Source organism: Gossypium hirsutum, chromosome A08 (genome assembly GCF_007990345.1).
Source record: "Gossypium hirsutum isolate 1008001.06 chromosome A08, Gossypium_hirsutum_v2.1, whole genome shotgun sequence".
Classification (NCBI taxonomy): domain Eukaryota; kingdom Viridiplantae; phylum Streptophyta; class Magnoliopsida; order Malvales; family Malvaceae; genus Gossypium; species Gossypium hirsutum.
In genome coordinates this window covers 103,443,947-103,461,641 of record NC_053431.1, presented here as the reverse complement: position 1 = coordinate 103,461,641, position 17,695 = coordinate 103,443,947, and the positions used below count along the sequence as shown (strand labels likewise).

At 36.0% G+C, this 17,695-nt stretch overlaps 2 non-coding genes across 2 annotated transcripts; both read right to left on the bottom strand.

Moving 5' to 3' along the window:
• Positions 1-663: 663 nt before the first annotated feature.
• LOC121205543 (small nucleolar RNA R71) lies at positions 664-770 on the bottom strand. Its single transcript, XR_005900619.1, has one exon. It is a non-coding gene; the product is annotated as a small nucleolar RNA R71 (small nucleolar RNA).
• A 16,381-nt stretch (positions 771-17,151) lies between these two features.
• LOC121205630 (small nucleolar RNA R71) lies at positions 17,152-17,258 on the bottom strand. Its single transcript, XR_005900706.1, has one exon. It is a non-coding gene; the product is annotated as a small nucleolar RNA R71 (small nucleolar RNA).
• Between the last annotated feature and the right edge of the window lie 437 nt (positions 17,259-17,695).

Genomic DNA, 17,695 nt, shown 5'->3' with positions numbered 1-17,695 from the left:
TATTTTTATTGCAGTTTAATTTTATTTTTGCTTAAATTATTACATTTTCTTTTATTTACTTCTGGCAGGTTTTTATAGTTTATAACTAGAAGAAATCCGTTAGGACCTCTACTTTTTTATAGTGAGATCGAAAGCACAAGTCGTAGAAATCGAAGAGAAATAAGGCAAAGCCTACGATACATAGAGGAAGGGCAAGAGGACAATATTCAAACCACAACCGAGAAGATGGCTGATAATCAAAATAATCCATTGCCTCTTGTGGCTGTTGCAAACCTATTAAATCAGGATCTTGCTCCTCGTATTATGTATGATTATGCTAAACCTACTTTAACAGGAGCTGAATTGAGTATAGTTAGACCTGCTATTGCTGCAAATAATTTTTAACTAAAACCTAAAACAATTCAAATGATACAACAGTTTGTTCAGTTTGATGGTTTGCAGGACGAGGATCCAAACACTCATTTAGCAAACTTTCTAGAATTCTGTGACACTTTCAAGATTAATGGCATTTCTAACGATGCCATTCGCCTTCGGTTGTTTCCATTCTCATTGAGGAACAAAGCTAAAAAATGGTTGAACTCGTTACCTCGAGGGTCAATCACAACTTGGGAATAAATGACTGAAAAAGTTTTAGTAAAATATTTTCCGCCGGCTAAAATAGCTAAATTAAGGAATGATATTTCTTCTTTTATGTAGATGGATTTAGAAACACTTTTTGATGCATGGGAGAGATACAATGACCTATTGAGAAGGTGCCCTCACCATAGTTTACCCCTTTGGCTACAAGTTCAAACTTTCCACAACGGTTTGAATCCCCCAACTAAACAGATGATTGACGTAGCCGCTGGTAGGACTATTAATAATAAGACACCTGAAGAGGCTTATGAATTTATAGAAGAGATGTCACTAAATAACTATCAGTGGCAAGTCATGAGGATAAAGCCAACAAAAGCAACTGGCGTTTTTAACATCGATTCGGTTACTATGCTGTCTAATCAGGTAGAACTTTTGAATAGAAAAATTGATGGTTTGCTTGGCTCTTCACAGGTTCATCCAGTAATGCAGTGTGATGCAAGTGGAGGTGGAATAAACAATTTGGACTATCCATCATGCGGCCCTACCATGGAGAATGAGCAAAGGAACTATATGGGTAATAATCTTCGACCTCAAAATAATCCTTATAGTAAATAATGTAGGTTGGAGGAACCACCCAAAATATTCATGGGGAGGCTAAGGAAATCAAAGACCACCACCCCCTCCAGGCTTCCAACAACAACCATACCAGCCAGAGAGAAAGCCGAACCTTGAGGAGATGATGAAAAAATTCATCTCAATAGTGAAAACTCGTTTTCAAAATACTGAAACCGCACTTAAAAATCAGCAAGCATTAATTCAAGGACTCGAGAATCAATTAGGATAGTTGACCAAGATGATTTCAGAGAGACCACCAGGGAGCCTACCTAGCAATACCAAGCCCAACCCAAAAGAGCATGTGAAAGCAGTGAAATTAAGGAGTGGGAAGGTGCTAGTTGATTCTGAAAAGAAGCTGCTACTAGAAGCTGATAAAAAAGAAGGTCATAAGGAAAAAATTGAAGATAATGAAAACCCAGTGTTAAGGGAATATAAACCACCAATCTCATACCCAGCTAAGTTAAAGAAAGACCACATGGATGCACAATTCGGTAAATTTCTCGAACTTTTTAAACAATTACATATTAATTTACCTTTTGTTGAAGCTATCTCGCAAATGCCCACATATGCAAAATTTTTAAAGGAGCTTCTAACAAATAAAAGGAAGTTTGAGGATTTATCTATAGTGGAACTCAACGAGGAATGCTCGGCAATACTCCAAAATAAATTGCAACCAAACTGAAAGATCCAGTAAGTTTTACTATTCCCTGTTAATTTGGTAGTTTGAATTGAGAGGGCAATAGCGAATTTAGGTGCTAGCATTAATTTGATGCCATATAAAATGTTTAAACAACTTGGTCATGGGGAACCAAAACCTACTAGGATGAGTATTCAACTAGCTGATAGATCTTTTAAATATCCTAGGGGTATTATAGAGGACGTACTCATAAAAGTACACAAATTTATATTCTCTGTTGATTTTCTTGTGCTTGATATGGATGAGGATGTTGAGGTGCCTTTAATTTTAGGTCGTCCATTCTTAGCCACTGCTAAGGCTTTTATTGACGTGGGTGATGGTGAACTTGTGCTTCGAGTAGGTGACGAAAAGATTATTTTCAAAATTTATGATGTTATGAGATTTTCTAGGGAACAGGATGACTCATATTATTTTGTTGATTCTATTGATCATGCTACTCAAGACTCTTTGCAGGAAATCATACATAAGGACATGTTGGAACTGTGTCTTGTTCAAGGAGAGGAGGTAAATGATGATGATTCTGAGATAGGTAAGATAAAAGTGGAACTAAATTCTAATGAACCTTCATTGAGATAGAAGAACTACGATGGTATTGAGGTAAACAATAAAGTAAAATTAAAACCCTCTATTGAAGAACCGCCTAAATTGGAATTAAAGCAATTACCAGATCACTTGGAATACGCATTTCATAGAGATAGTTCCACATTACCAGTAATTATTGCTTTAGATTTACATCCAACCAAAAAGGACAAGTAACTCAAAGTTTTAAAGGAGCATAAAAGAGCCATAGCTTGGAAAATTTCTGACATAAGAGGGATTAACCCTTCTTTTTGCACACATAAAACCTGATGGAAGATGAATTCAAACCCTGTGTGCAAGCGCAAAGACGATTGAATCCTAACATGAAAGAAGTTGTAAAAGCTGAGGTAATTAAACTTCTAGATGCTGGAATTATTTATCCTATCTCTGACAGTTCCTGGGTGAGTCCTGTGCAGGTTGTTCCTAAGAAAGGAAGCATGACTGTCGTGGCCAAAGAGAAGAACGAATTAATTCCAACACGAACAGTCACAGGATAGAGAGTCTGCATTGACTATAGGAAATTGAACGATACCATAAGAAAAGATCACTTTCCCCTACCATTCATTGATCAGATGTTGGAAAGATTATCTGGACATATGTATTATTATTTCCTAGATGGACCTTCCGATTATTTCCAAATCCTAATAGCTCTTGAAGATCAAGAGAAAACGACACTTACATGTCCATACGGTACGTTTGCTTAACGAAGAATGCCTTTCGGACTATGTAATGCTCCTGCTACTTTTCAGCGATGCATGTTGGCTATATTTGATGAACTCGTGGAAGATATTATGGAGGTATTCATGGATGACTTTTCAGTATTCAATAACCCTTTCCATCTGTGCCTTAAAAATTTAAAACGAGTTCTAACTAGATGTGAGAAAACTAATCTTGTATTGAATTGGGAAAAATGTCACTTCATGGTTCGTGAAGGGATTGTGTTAGGCCACAAAATTTCTAAAAAGGGAATCGAGGTTGATAAAGCAAAGGTTGAAACTATTGAGAAATTACCCCCTCCTGCTATAGTTAAGGCTATTCGTAGTTTTTTAGGACATGCTAGATTTTATAGACGATTTATTAAAGAATTTTCTAAAATAACTAAGCCTTTAACAAACTTGCTAGAAAAAGACGTACCCTTCAATTTCAGTCAGGATTGTTTAGAAGCACTCAATACTCTTAAGGATAAATTAATTAATGCTCCAATTGTTGTTGCACCTGATTGGAATTTACCTTTTGAACTAATGTGTGATGCGAGTGATTTTGCAGTAGGAGCGATTCTTGGACAGCGAAAAGACAAGCACTTTCAACCGATTTACTATGCTAGCAAAACATTGACAGCTGCACAAGAAAATTATACGACGTCTGAGAAAGAATTATTGGCTGTGATTTTTGCATTCAATAAATTTAGACCCTATTTAATATTATCTAAAGTTGTCGTCTACACTGACAATTCAACTCTTCGACACCTCCTTACTAAAGCAGATGCAAAACCTTGACTAATAAGATGGATTTTATTGTTGTAGGAATTTGATTTAGAAATCCAAGATAAGAAAGGAGCAGAAAATCTTGCACCAGATCATCTATCCAGATTAGAGAACCCACATCTCAATGACTTGAACAAACAAGAAATAAATGACTCATTCCCTGAAGAATAACTTTTTGCTATCTCTGACTCTGAGGAACCTTGGTTTGCAGACATTGTAAATTATTTAGCCACTAACATATTACCAAAAGGGTTGACACATCAGCAAAAGAAGCGATTTTTTACTGATGTGAAAAACTATTTTTGGGAAGAACCTTTTCTTTTTCATATATGTGCAGATCAAGTAATTCGAAGATGCATTACAAAGACAGAAGTGATTAAAATTTTGGAGCATTGATACTCAGGATCGACTAGAGGATATTACAGTGGAACTAAGACCGCACATAAAACACTCGAATCAGGTTTTTATTGGCCGACACTATTCAAAGATGCCAACAGGTATGTTGCTACTTGCGATAGATGCCAACGAACATGTAATATCTCTAAACATGATGAAATGCCCTAAAAGTACATGCTCTCATGTGAAATATTTGATATATGGGGTATTGATTTCATGGGTCCATTCCCCAGCTCATTTGGGAATAAATACATATTAGTAGCCATTGATTATATGTCTAAATGGGTGGAAGCCCAAGCCTTACCTACTAATGATGCTAGAGTAGTGGTAAAGTTCCTTAAGAAACTTTTCTCTCAATTTGGAAGACCTAGAGTAATAATCAGTGCTAGGGGCACTCATTTTTGTAATACTCAATTTAATAAAACCATTAAGAAAATATTGGACAAGTCGAAGTCACTAACTGAGAACTTAAACGCATTCTAGAATAGACTATAGAGCCAAATAGGAAATACTAGGCAAAGAAAATAGATTATACTTTATGGGCCAATAGAACCGCTTTTAAGACACCCATAGGAACATCCCCTTACAGACTTGTTTATGGGAAGAGTTTTCATTTAGAGTTTGAATTAGAATATAAGGCATTCTAGGCTATACAATTTCTAAATTTTGATCTCAAACTCGTAAGTGAAAGGAGGTTGATGCAGCTGAACGAGTTAGATGAATTGCGAGCTAATGTCTACGAGAATTCACGAATATATAAGGAAGCAACAAAAGGTAGCCATGATGCTCGTTTAAAGCAAAACAAACAATTTGAAGTTGGAGATCTTGTATTGCTATACAACTCAAGGCTTAAATTATTCCCTAGGAAGCTTAAATCATGATGGTCAGGTTCTTTCGTCATCCAAAACATTTTTCCATATGGCACAGTAGAGGTAAGTCACCCAACTCAAGGCACTTTCAAGGTAAATGGACATCGAATTACACTTTATATCGGTGAGGATTTCAAAGAAAAAGGAGAGGAGCTTCAGCTCCTCGAACCTAAATAAACATACCTATTAGGTAAAGTCGAGCTTAGACTTTAAATAAGCGCTTCTCGGGATGTAACCCAAGTACTAACCCCACTAAATAACTTAGTTTGTTTTTTTCCCCTTACTTTATTCCTAACTGTAGGTATTTTCGGCACACACGGCCTAGCACACGGGTGTGCTTTGGGCTGTGGGATCCCCACGGGCATGGTCATGGCCATGCTAAAACAAGAAACATATTTTTCCCAAGACTAGATGACACACGGTCTACGATAGATAGCTAAGGCCGTGCGACTCAGCCGTGCGCATTACACTGCTAAGGGACACGGGCGTGTCCCAGACCGTGGTAAAACTGCACCTTAATTTCCAAAAAAATTCAACAGAGACACGGCTTATGATAAAACACCACAGCCGTGCGTGGCGGCCATGGGAGACACGTGGCCTGCACCACGGGCGTGCTAGAGGCCGTAGGAGAACTTCCCAAAAAATTGAAATGATAAACGAAGTCAGAATAGAACACGGGTGTAAGCCACGGTCGTGCTTAAGGGCCATACACAATCCTGATTAATTGCCACGGGCGTGTTGGATAGGCCACGGGCATAGGAGAAACGACAGGAGCATTACATGGCCATGCGATGTGGCCGTGTGAGGCGTGTCCTAAGGCCGTGTGAGGCGTGTCCTAAGGCCGTGTGTGACACTGACTATAAACATCAAACCATAAACATAAACCAGGTACACAGGCATGGAGTACCTAACACGGGCGTGAGAAAAGCGAACGATATGGCACACGGCCGTACAACGCAGCTGTACGCACCACACGGCCTGGGGACATGAGCGTGTCGAAGGGCCCGTGTGCGAACCTGACTACGATTTCACAAAAAACACGGGCTAGGGACACACCACACAGGCGTGTGCCATGGCCGTGTGGCCCAACATGGGGCTTACACAATCGTGGCCCCTCTTTTAAACCCAACCCCTAACCTTAATTTCCCCTTCCTATTTAAACCCCCATTTTTTACTATTCACCTCCTTCCACTCTCCCCTATTTCTCCCACCCTCTGACCACCACAAATCGCCGATGGCCACCTCCCCCTCTACACATACACCTCCTCCGCCAACCAGCCCACACTGCGCGAGCACCACCGTCGTTCATCAGACGTTTACCCCTCTTTTCACCTTACCATTTTCATTTCTTTTCCTTTCTTTATGCTATTTCTGGATTTAGTCTTGTTTAATTTGTTTCCACTACTAACGATTTTCCACATAATTAGTATTATCAATAGTTCTCTTTCATATTTTAGTATATTTGCTTATTTAGTTATTCCTCTTTATAATACTCTCATGCTTATTAGTTTAGGACAATTCTTAGTTATTTTTTTATATATTATTGGTATTATCCACTATAACTTGATTTCTCTTTTAGAATTGGCTTTGCTTAGCCTTAATACTATTTTCAGCTTTTATTCAGTAATAACCATTTGTCCCTTTAGTTCATATGCAATATCACCACTTGATTTTAGCATGCTTGAACTTTTGTCTATATTATCTTACGAGCAAGTTATTATTATTTTGGACTACTCAGATTTTGCTTACAGATGTGGGGATTATTATTAATACCTTAGTCTTTTCTTAGCAGACATCATGACAAACCTAAAAGGCAAGAAATATGTGGTTCCCACCTTGAAAAAATGAAAAAGAGGGACATATTCCTTAGGTCCCACCACCGAGGTATGACACTCATTCCTCCAATTCCCGCCAGGGCTCCAAGAAGAACTATTTCAAATTCTACGTGCCCGACCCCTAAGTGTGGGGCCCTGTATCGATTGGGCAGCACTAGAGAAGGTCTACCTAGCCGATTCAGTACGGACCCTCCTCGCTACAGATTTGTGGGACTAATTCTTTGATATCATGGAGCCGACATATTTGGAATTCACCTTGAAACTCGACTCAACTTTCCAGTTACAGATAGCGATGGCGGAACACGACGATCGAGGAACTGTTCAATTTCGCCTTGGCGACCTTGTACAACAGTTGAGCGTCCCTGAATTTAGAGCTACCTTAGGACTCTATACCGACGAGTTTATGGAGACTGACCATTTCCCCCACCTCTGCCTCCACATACATCGTTCACCTGTATCGTGTTGGGTCAACTCCACCCTACTACAGGCATTTATGATCCTAGCCATTCAAAGGCATCGGCTCTACCTCTAGCTCTACACTATCTGCACGCCATTTTGGCACACACATTAATGAGGAGGCAAGAGAGCACTGGCGTCGTCAACACTCACGGCGCATATTTCCTGTGGAGCATGAGCCATGGGCATACATTTGATCTTGCATACTTTTTTGCCCTTGCCTTCCGCCACCAGACCAGCTTCGGCCCATATGTGACTCGTTGAACACGATATTTTGGCCTCCTGAATACAGTGGGGCAGTCTTCATCGCTCACTCTCATTGGCTTGATGTCCCCACAGGGCATCCAAAGTATGCCCCATATGCGAATGATTGAGTGTCGTCGTAGGTTCGACCCTCCTTAGTACCGACTCACACGAGTTACCAATGAGGATGAAGTCGAGGATATTCCTGATGATATCCCTACATTTTAGGAAGATCCACCATCACAGCCACCATGGAGCCACCGACCAGTTCATGCAGCTGCTTCAATATCTGAAGTTTCTGACCACCTTCATCCCTTTGAGCAGTATTGCACTCAATGATTTGACAGCATCGAGGCGATGCTACAACAAATCTGACGACATTTTCACATATCTCCTCCAGCACCACCACCACACGATACAGCTGTCGACAAGGACTATAAAGCCCATCTAATTTTTAATTGCTTTTCTTTTTATTTTATTTTTATTTTGGCATTTCTTTTCCACTTTCATTATCAATTACTTACAAGACTTTTATTAGTATAATTTGAATTTTATTTTATCAAATTATTTCATTATTACTAACCCTAATAACCATATACATATAAATCCCTTAAATTTTATCAATGGTATCGCAGTTTCAAAAGGTTCAGTCGATGTGTACTACTAAGGCATACACATACAATCATCCATGACTACCATGTCCTGCTCGACCGCGACCATAGCCACCACGACACCGACCACTACGATAACCTCTTCGCTGGGCACTGTGATTGTAGAACCCAACCACTACCACCACATTCACCTCTATCTACATGTCACATACACATCACTTTTAATGCTTCTAAACTTGTTCCCGTTCTTTCAAGGATTACATTCAAATTCAGGGCAATTTCAATTCTCTCCCTCTCTTCTAATCTTATGCTTATATTGCTCTTATCTATCTCTGTACATTGAGGACAATGTACACCTTAAGTGTGGGGATGTTACTTATGTGATTATCAGAAAATCCCTGAATTTTTATCTTATTCTTAAACAATTTTCTCATATCATTATTAGAGTAAATTCTGATTGATCTATGATTTTTATTGATATGTTTTGAATTAAACCATAGGTAATTGTGCATTAATTGTTTAAACTTTAAGACATTAGAGAATCAAGCATGATGAGTTGACTTTTGAGAAATAAAATTGCTAGGTTGTTTCCCTGAATTGAGGTATTATCTTGAAGTTTTGAATTTACAAAATTGACATCAATTACCCATAATTTTTGTGAGATTTTGAGCCTTTTAGAGCATATATCTTTCTTGCTCACTGATTTTATTGGTTATGAGTGTGTCAACATTGATTTGTTATTCTAGAACTTACATTGATTATACATGTCAAGACCAAACCTTTGATTTGATATACGAAAATGATAAAGGCACTTAGGTTTTAACCCATTTACCTTATAAAAGGCCTAGCCTCATAATTGACACCTAGTGAACCCTTTTGAGCCTTAACTATTATTTCTTGAATTTTTACCTTAATATTAATCCATAACTTAACCCTTTTTGATTCATTAAGAATTTCTACCTTTTTATTAACTCCCTTTTTATCGAGATCTAATTTGATTAGTTGCCTATTTCTTTTTCGTTCATTCCAGTTGCTGAATTATTTCTTATTATGTATGTTCCAATTTTTGTACTAATTCTTGCTTTTAAAAAATGTATATTTATATTCATACAATTACATATTGTTTTAAAGAGCTTGGATGAATTAAAGTTGTTATGTTAAGAAAAAGAAGCTCACATCATTTGCTTTAGATAGTCCAAATTAGGGCGCTTTCTTGTAATTCAGCACTTAGCCTCACTCTTCTAAGTTTGGTAATTTATTTAAATTAATCTTGACTCTAATCCTCTTTTTTAGCCTTCATCCACACCTTTAACCCAAGCCCCATTACAACCCCGTTAAAAACCTTTGGATTTGTGTATCATTTCATTATAGTGGTGGGGATTTGATTTTCGTACAAGCCTATGGTAATAAAATTCTATGTTTGACTATTGAGTGCTTACTTATTGAACCCTAAACACCTTGAGTGATTTGAGTAAATCAATAGTGAGGATGTCAACCTTGTCCATTTGGAATTAAAGGTGATTACTTAGATAAAGGGGGATACCTATAATTTTATGACTGAAATGCTCGATTTGGATTGTTTGAAACTTTAATGTTCTTATAGTTAAACTCTTAACGTATGATTACGTGTGGATTATTTCAAACATTATTGGTGAGAATTATAAGTTGAGAATAACTTAGTTTAATTGAGAGCTGAGGATTTTGCTTGAGGACAAGCAAATGCTTAAGTGCGGGGATATTTGATAAACCGTAATATATACATATTTTTACCCCATGCTTGACATATTTATTGATGATTTTCTTTGGTTTTATTGAATTTGATGGTCCTAATCCTTTAATTTCATGTTTTATAATCAGGAGAGCTTAGGATAGCAAAAAGAGCAAGAAACGGGCCAAAAACGGACAAATTAGGCCTAAATTAGTGTTGCACACAGCCTAGGTACTTCCACACGAGTTAAATCACACACCTGTGTGAGGCACACTGGCAGACCACATGCCTGCGTGTCATTTCCATGTCGATTAGAAACCAACTCAAAATTGCACACGGTTTGAGCACTTGCACACGGACGTGGCACACGGCCGTGTCCCTGTCGAGTCCAAGTCTAGTTCTACTTGGAAAAGGCCACTTTTGAGGGTTTTGAAGCATTGTAAAGCCTATATAAACACCCTAGAAGAGTATTAAATGACACACAGAGTTGGAGGCAAAAAATACTCGAGAATAGTCATCAAAATCACCTCGGAGCCAGGATCTACATCAAGACTGAAGATTTCCATCCAATTTCCTAGAAGTTCTTTGGGTTTCTTTATGTTTTGTTGTTTTCCAAAATTTGAGATGTTTTCTAGTAATATTATGAACTAAACTTCCTAAATACCTAAGGGAGATGAAACCTAAGACGAATCTTATTACTCTTTGATTTATATGATAAATACTTGTTCTTATTCTTAATTGTAAGTTTTAATTCTTGCTTTAATATTCCAGGATATTAATTCAGGTTTTTGATGTGCTTATTCAGTAGAGGAAAAGTCCCTGTTTAAGAGTAGATCATTCATAATTAAGCGAAGTTGCATGCAATCCTAGAGATAGGACGACATAAATCTACTAGACTAGAGTCAAATCTAATAAGGGAATCCATAGATCGAGTTACTATGATAATAGAGGTTTTAATTAGAAAGAGATTCTGATTAATCAACCTAGAGTCAGTTGTTTTTTGAGTCTTGAAAGGGGTAATAACGTAAATCAGGGATTTCTACGGAATAACTCAAGTAAATAAATCGTTTAAGTCAAAGGTAATAAGTGAAGTCTTTGTGGATTCTTTCTTGGGTATTGTCTTCTCAATCGGTTTTTCAAAAGTATTTTCCAACTTTCATCCCTGCCGTAATCTTAGTTAATTAGATAATTAGTTTAGTTTACAACATTCTCTTAAATTTTAGGCTAGATAATAAAAAGATAGTAATTACTAGTACTTTTAATCCTCGGGGATACGATATTTCTGGTCTCATAGCTATACTACTATTCGATAGGTGCACTTGCCTTAAGTCAATTTTTTAGCTAGTTTCACGACCATCACCACCCTAACAGAAGTTGGCTCAACCAGCCTACCATCCTTGTTTCCTAGTGTAACAACACCAAAGTTAATACTCATGGGCTCATTCACAGCATGTTCTTTCTTGGATATCTTACCATGTTGGGCTTTAGGTCTAAAAGAAGGCCCAACAATATTAGTACCCATATTAAACCATGTCTTATGAGTAGTAACAAGTGTCACAACCTCTTCCTTTGCGTATTCCTAAATATCTGTAATTGAAAGAAATTTTTAGTTGTTATACTTATCAACAAAATTCTCAATCCCTTCCATATTTAACCTCCCTTGATGCACATTCCACCAAGATTTTTGTTGGAAAATCATCCATGAGCCGTAATTCTTGCTTTCCATCATGCTCTCTACCAACAATGATGTTGTTTAGTCAACAGAATCATCATTCTCAATTGCCGTCTTAGCTTCAGATGGGCAATGCTACACTCGGTTGTCACTATTTTACAAAATCTAAAAGAAGTTTGGACTTAATTAAATAGAATGGTAAGTTGGCGGGCTCTACTAGAAATTTGGAAATTTTCAGTGGCTAACTGGTAATTAGTTGGGTTCCAACTCCGGTTCAGTTAGAATAGAACCGACTAGTTCCTTAGTGGGAGACACAAGAATTAGCGATGAAAGGTTATTTAGGGCTTTGATGGTCTTGTGTGTAACGACCCGATTGTCAAGGGTGTCGAAAAGTGTATTCCCGGGACTCCATTCCTGTAAATTGGACTCATAATTTACGAAGTTAGTACTGTAGTTAATTAATTTTTGAATTAGTAAATTTTGTGAAATTAGGAGTTATTAAGGTACAGGGACTAAATCACCCAAATGTTAAAAGTTGAATTATAAATTGAAATAAATTAAAGGGGATAAAGTAGCATTTAAACCATTTAATAAATGGTTGTGTATATAAGTGGTCGAACATGGTTAAGTGTAAATGCATGTATATATATTTTATATATGTTATATTATAAAGTTAGTAATAATAATAATAATAAATTAAATGAAAAATAATTAAATGAAATAGAAATGAAAAAGGATGTATGCAAATTAAACAAAAGAAAGAAAGAAAAATTAGAAAAGAACGCATGGCACTAGGGGTTTGGAAGTTCAAGCTCAAATTGGTTAATGCAATTTAGTCCCTATACATGTAATTTTTATATTTTTTGAATCTCGGTACCTAGGGCTACCCGACCCATGCTGTAATTTTTAGTATTGCTCAAGATTTTAGATGTTGGCATTGTTGAATAGTTTAAGTATTAGGGATTAAATAGATAGATTTTTAACTTGGAAATGGAAAAGGACTAAATTATGAAATTAATTGTTGATTTTGAAAAATAGGGACTAAATTGTGAAAAAATTGAAATTAAGGGGTCAAATTACAAAAGAGGAAGCTAAATGTGGTCTAGAGTGAAATTAGTATAAAAATATGAAGTTAAATGAGAAGTTAAAATTAGTCTTGGTTTAGAGACTAAATTCAAGAATAAGGAAAATATAGTGTGAAAATTTAAAATTTAATGTGAAATTGAAATGTGTAATATTAATGTGATTTAATTGTTTATTATGTAGCTAATGTCGTACCGAAATCCTAAAGTAAAAAGGGGAAGGATAAAATCGATGTCTAATAGCTCGAAATTCACGGTTTGTGTTTCTATAATATGAACTAAGTTATAAATTATTACATTTTGAGGCGAGTACTTTTGTACTTAGAAATTGAATTGAACTCATAGTCGATGGAAATGGATTGATTCAGTAAATTATGAATTTATTGAATATATATGGAGATTGAATTGAATATATATTTATATGTGATAATTTGTATATATGTGAAATTGAGACATTGGTTGTATTGAAAAGTGAAATGAAACCTTATTAACTATATCGGGCTGAGTTGGATATAGATGGCATGCCATAGGATAGGAAGAGTTCAGGGATTTTTTCGACCTCGAGTCAATGAGGCACTAGGTGTCCATTTGCTTCGATTTAACCGGTGAGACACTGGGTGTCAATATATATAGCACTGGGCACAGTTAGTACTTCGAATTTATCCGATGATGCATTGGCTACCAAGCTGGTGTGTTGGTTGGATTCGTGTATCCGTCCGAGTAGTGTTAATAGGGGAAAATAAAATAATAATTTTATGTGATTGATATTGAAATGGAAAAGATGAGAAATGAATATGAGATGAGAGAATATTGAAATGGAAAATATGAGAAATGAAATATGAATTGATGAATTGATATGTGAAACTTGAATTATTTTAGGTATTGAACAAAGATATGAATCATGCTATTGCATGAGATGATGTATTCAAATGTTAAATGAAATGCCATTGATATATACTTATATATTTGAACATGTGAAAATCTTAGATGTGAATAAGGAATCAACAAATATTACACTATTAAATTGAAAAACATGAACATAGCTTACTTGTTGCATTTTGCATTTTTAAATACTTATATCAAGTTAATATTATTCAAATTATAGAAATACCACTAAGTTTTACTCAGCATGCGATTTTGTTTTCCGTGTGCAGGCTAGGTACTGTTCATGTAACAGCCCGGTTTAGACCCTAGTCAGAACAGTGGTTTCAGGACCATGAATCCGAGTCAGAAAAATATTTTTATATTATATTTCATGCTTAAAGTATGTGAATTGATATGTGTGAAATTTTCGTATGAAAATTTTATCGTTTGTGTACTTGATTTTATAAAAGGACTTAATCGCGTAAATTGTAAAAATGACTTGCTATTTGTTAAAGGGTTATAATGTTATGTTCTTTTAATGTTGAGGCCTTAAAATGAAATTATGCCATTAATTAATAGCTTGGACGGTTATGGGCTTATGTTATATGGTTTTCTAATTAAATTACAAAGGTTAAAATGGTAAATGTTATATTATTATGAAATAAATAAAACAAATATCACAAGATAGTGGAGTATTCATCCTTTTTCATGATCGAATAAGGAGAAGAAAAGAAGCCATGGTTGTGTTTAAGTTTCGGCACTTAGGAAGCTAAATTCGGGTATGTGTTTTGCTCGGTTTTCAATAATTTTTACATTTTTGAAATCGTTGCTTCGAATACTAGCTAGCCCATGCTTAAATTTTTGAATTTGATGAAGAATTTGTGATTTTCCATTGTTGATAGTGGAAACACAAAAATTTACACACTTTTGCATACCCTTTTTAACTTAAATTCATGCGAGTTCGGTTAAATTCTTGTCGAAAAATAATTAATTTTTATAAAATAATTAAAGTGCACTTAAAATATGAACATGTTGAAATTTAGTTAATTTTATAATTATTTTCGATCAATTTTGGTTATTTTCAACAGATTTACACAAAGAGCGAAAAATGGCATGGTAGACACTGCCAGAAGCACAAAATCGAGAAGCAATTTGAAGTATCAAGACGAATTAATTTCCAGCCTAAGAGGATCCAATTATGTGTATTAATTTATAATATAATTAATTTTAATTTATACCAATTTAATTTGGGCTAAATAAATTATTATTAATTAATTATGGAAAAAATGGTCCAATTGAACCGAATCGATTGAACTGAACCAGCCAAGGATTGGGCAGCCCAAAGTCATCCATATGCTGACCCAAATCAGCTTATTATCTGATTAATTAAGCTTGCAAAGGAGCCCTTGAAGACTTGTCAATGTTGCATTCAAGCCCCTCCACAATTGGTGGCTTTATGGATTTGCCCCAAGCTATATTTAGCAAAGTTGAAGACATCAACTCTGCCACATAGATGGCCGGAAAAAGGGTGGCTCTTTGGCTGCTATTTTTAGCAAATTTTAGCTGCCACATTCAGCTATAAAAACCCCCTTGGCTGATCATTCAAAGCACACATCAATTCATTAACATCTCTTCTCTCCTCTCTCACTTTCTCCTATCATTTCCCCATTTCAAGTCCTTTGCTCTTGTGCCGATTTCTCCCCTTGGGAAAGGGTTATTCTTCAGCCATTTTGGAGCAACATTGAAGTGTTCATAGTAACCTTGATCGGCAAGGACAACAAAGAATGAAGAACGGAGCAACTTTGTCAAAGCCTCGGAAAAACACCGGATTTGATTCTTGTTCCCTATCTCTTTAATTTTTATTGTTGTTATGATGAGCATATCTATGAATATTTATGTTGTTGGAATGGTTAATTTAATCAGCTTAGCTTGAATTTAATTCGTGTTGGTTTGATTGCATTTCCTCTGCATAAATTATTAATATCGTGTTTATGCTGTTATAGGCCTTGGTAAATGCTTGATTAAGTAAAATCATGCCTAAGTTATTCTTGCATTACAATTGTGAGGTAGCTAATGAATTAATTATTTAAACGGATTGAAATTGTAATTAATGGACACAATACTTAATTAGTGCATGTTTATTCTTCTAAGGTAGCTGAAGGTTAAATTAGTAATATATCTGGCGATACACTTGCCTTGCATAACTTGCACAATTATTGTGATTAAACTGTTTCAAGGTAAGAATACCTTGTTACCTCACATAGTCTTTTATGTGTTTATTAGATTTAATTAATCGTTTGAATTGACATAGGGATATGCAGGAGATTAGTTCAATTTAATAAGTATGTATGTGCCATAACATGTGTGCTTGTTAAAATCAGTTTAATCGTTTGAATTAACATAGGGATATGTTAAGAGATGAATGGAGTTGTGTAGGTGAATATTTTCATAAGTTAGGAAATTACCGAGTTGTCGTGAATTTATTTGTAATAGCATAAGCATGAGTTTAATAATTCTAAGTTCAAGAAATGTAATTAAATCAACACAATTATGTCATCTTGATTAAATCATATTTTGAAATCGTGCATTAGAACTTTTATTTTTATTTAGTTTAAAATCTTTTTTTTAATCGCCCTTTTCAAAACAAAATATTGTTCTTCACCAAAGTGTTTTAAATAGCATTCATAAATAATTCTTTTCGCAGTAGCTGTGGGTAAGATAACTCGACATTTACTTGTCACTTTATTACTTGTTGCGATTGTGTACACTTGCACATTTCCGTCGTTCCAAGTTTTTGGCGCCATTGCCGGGGACTATTGTAAAAAGTCATTATTTGTGAATTTGTTAGTTTTGCATTTTTGTTTTTTTTCTGTTTAATTTTTAACTTAATTAATTTTTCTGTGATTATTTAAGGTGTTTATGAGTATTGACCGAATTATTGACCTACTCCCTGTAGACCCTGAGATAGAACGAACTTTTCGACAGTGAAGAAGACAAGCAAATTAGAAGAGGATCGAAGAGATGAACTTTGAAAATTCGATCCAAGGAAATGGAGCAAAACCTGCTCAAAATCCTATCCTTATTGCTGATGACAGGGATAGAGCTTTACGACAGTATGCCTTGCCAGTATTTAATAATCTTAATCTGGGTATTAGGAGACCTGAAATTGATGCACAACAGTTTGAGCTGAAGCCATTCATGTTCCAGATGCTTTAGATAGTGGGCCAATTCAGTAGAATGCCTACCGAAGATCCTCACCTACACTTAAGATTGTTTATGGAGGTGAGTGATTCTTTCAAGTTAGCCGGAGTACCGAAGATGCATTACAATTGAAGATGTTCCCGTATTCGCTGAGGGACAAAGCTCGAGCTTAGTTGAACTCATTGCCACCAAACTCAATTTCCACATGGCAAGAGTTAGCAGAAAGATTCCTTATGAAGTATTTCCTACCTAGCAAGAATGCTAGGTTGAGGAACGAGATCATTGCTTTCCAACAAATGGATGATGCGTCCTTGTATGAGGCATGGGAAAGATACAAAGAGTTATTACGAAAGTGCCCTCATCATGGAATCCTACATTGCATCCAACTTGAGACATTTTATAATGGTCTCAATGCTCACACAAGGATGGTAGTGGACACTTCTGCTAACGATGCTCTCCTTTCTAAGTCTTATAATGAGGCTTATGAAATCATTGAGAGGATTGCCAGCAACAATTATCAATGGCCAACCAATCGAGCAGTGTCAGGAAGACAAGTTGCCAGAATTCATGAAGTAGACGCTCTTACTTCACTCGCATCTCAGGTATCATCAATATCCTCAAAGTTAAAAAATCTTACTACTAATGGTTCTAACAGTTTTGCAGCGCAACCACCAACCCAATTTGCAAATAAGGCCTGTGTCTATTGTGGAGAAGAACATTTGTTTGCAGAATGTCCATTAAACCCAGGATCCATGTACTACATAGGTAACCAGAACCTAAATTGAGGAAGCCAAGGACTGCAATCCA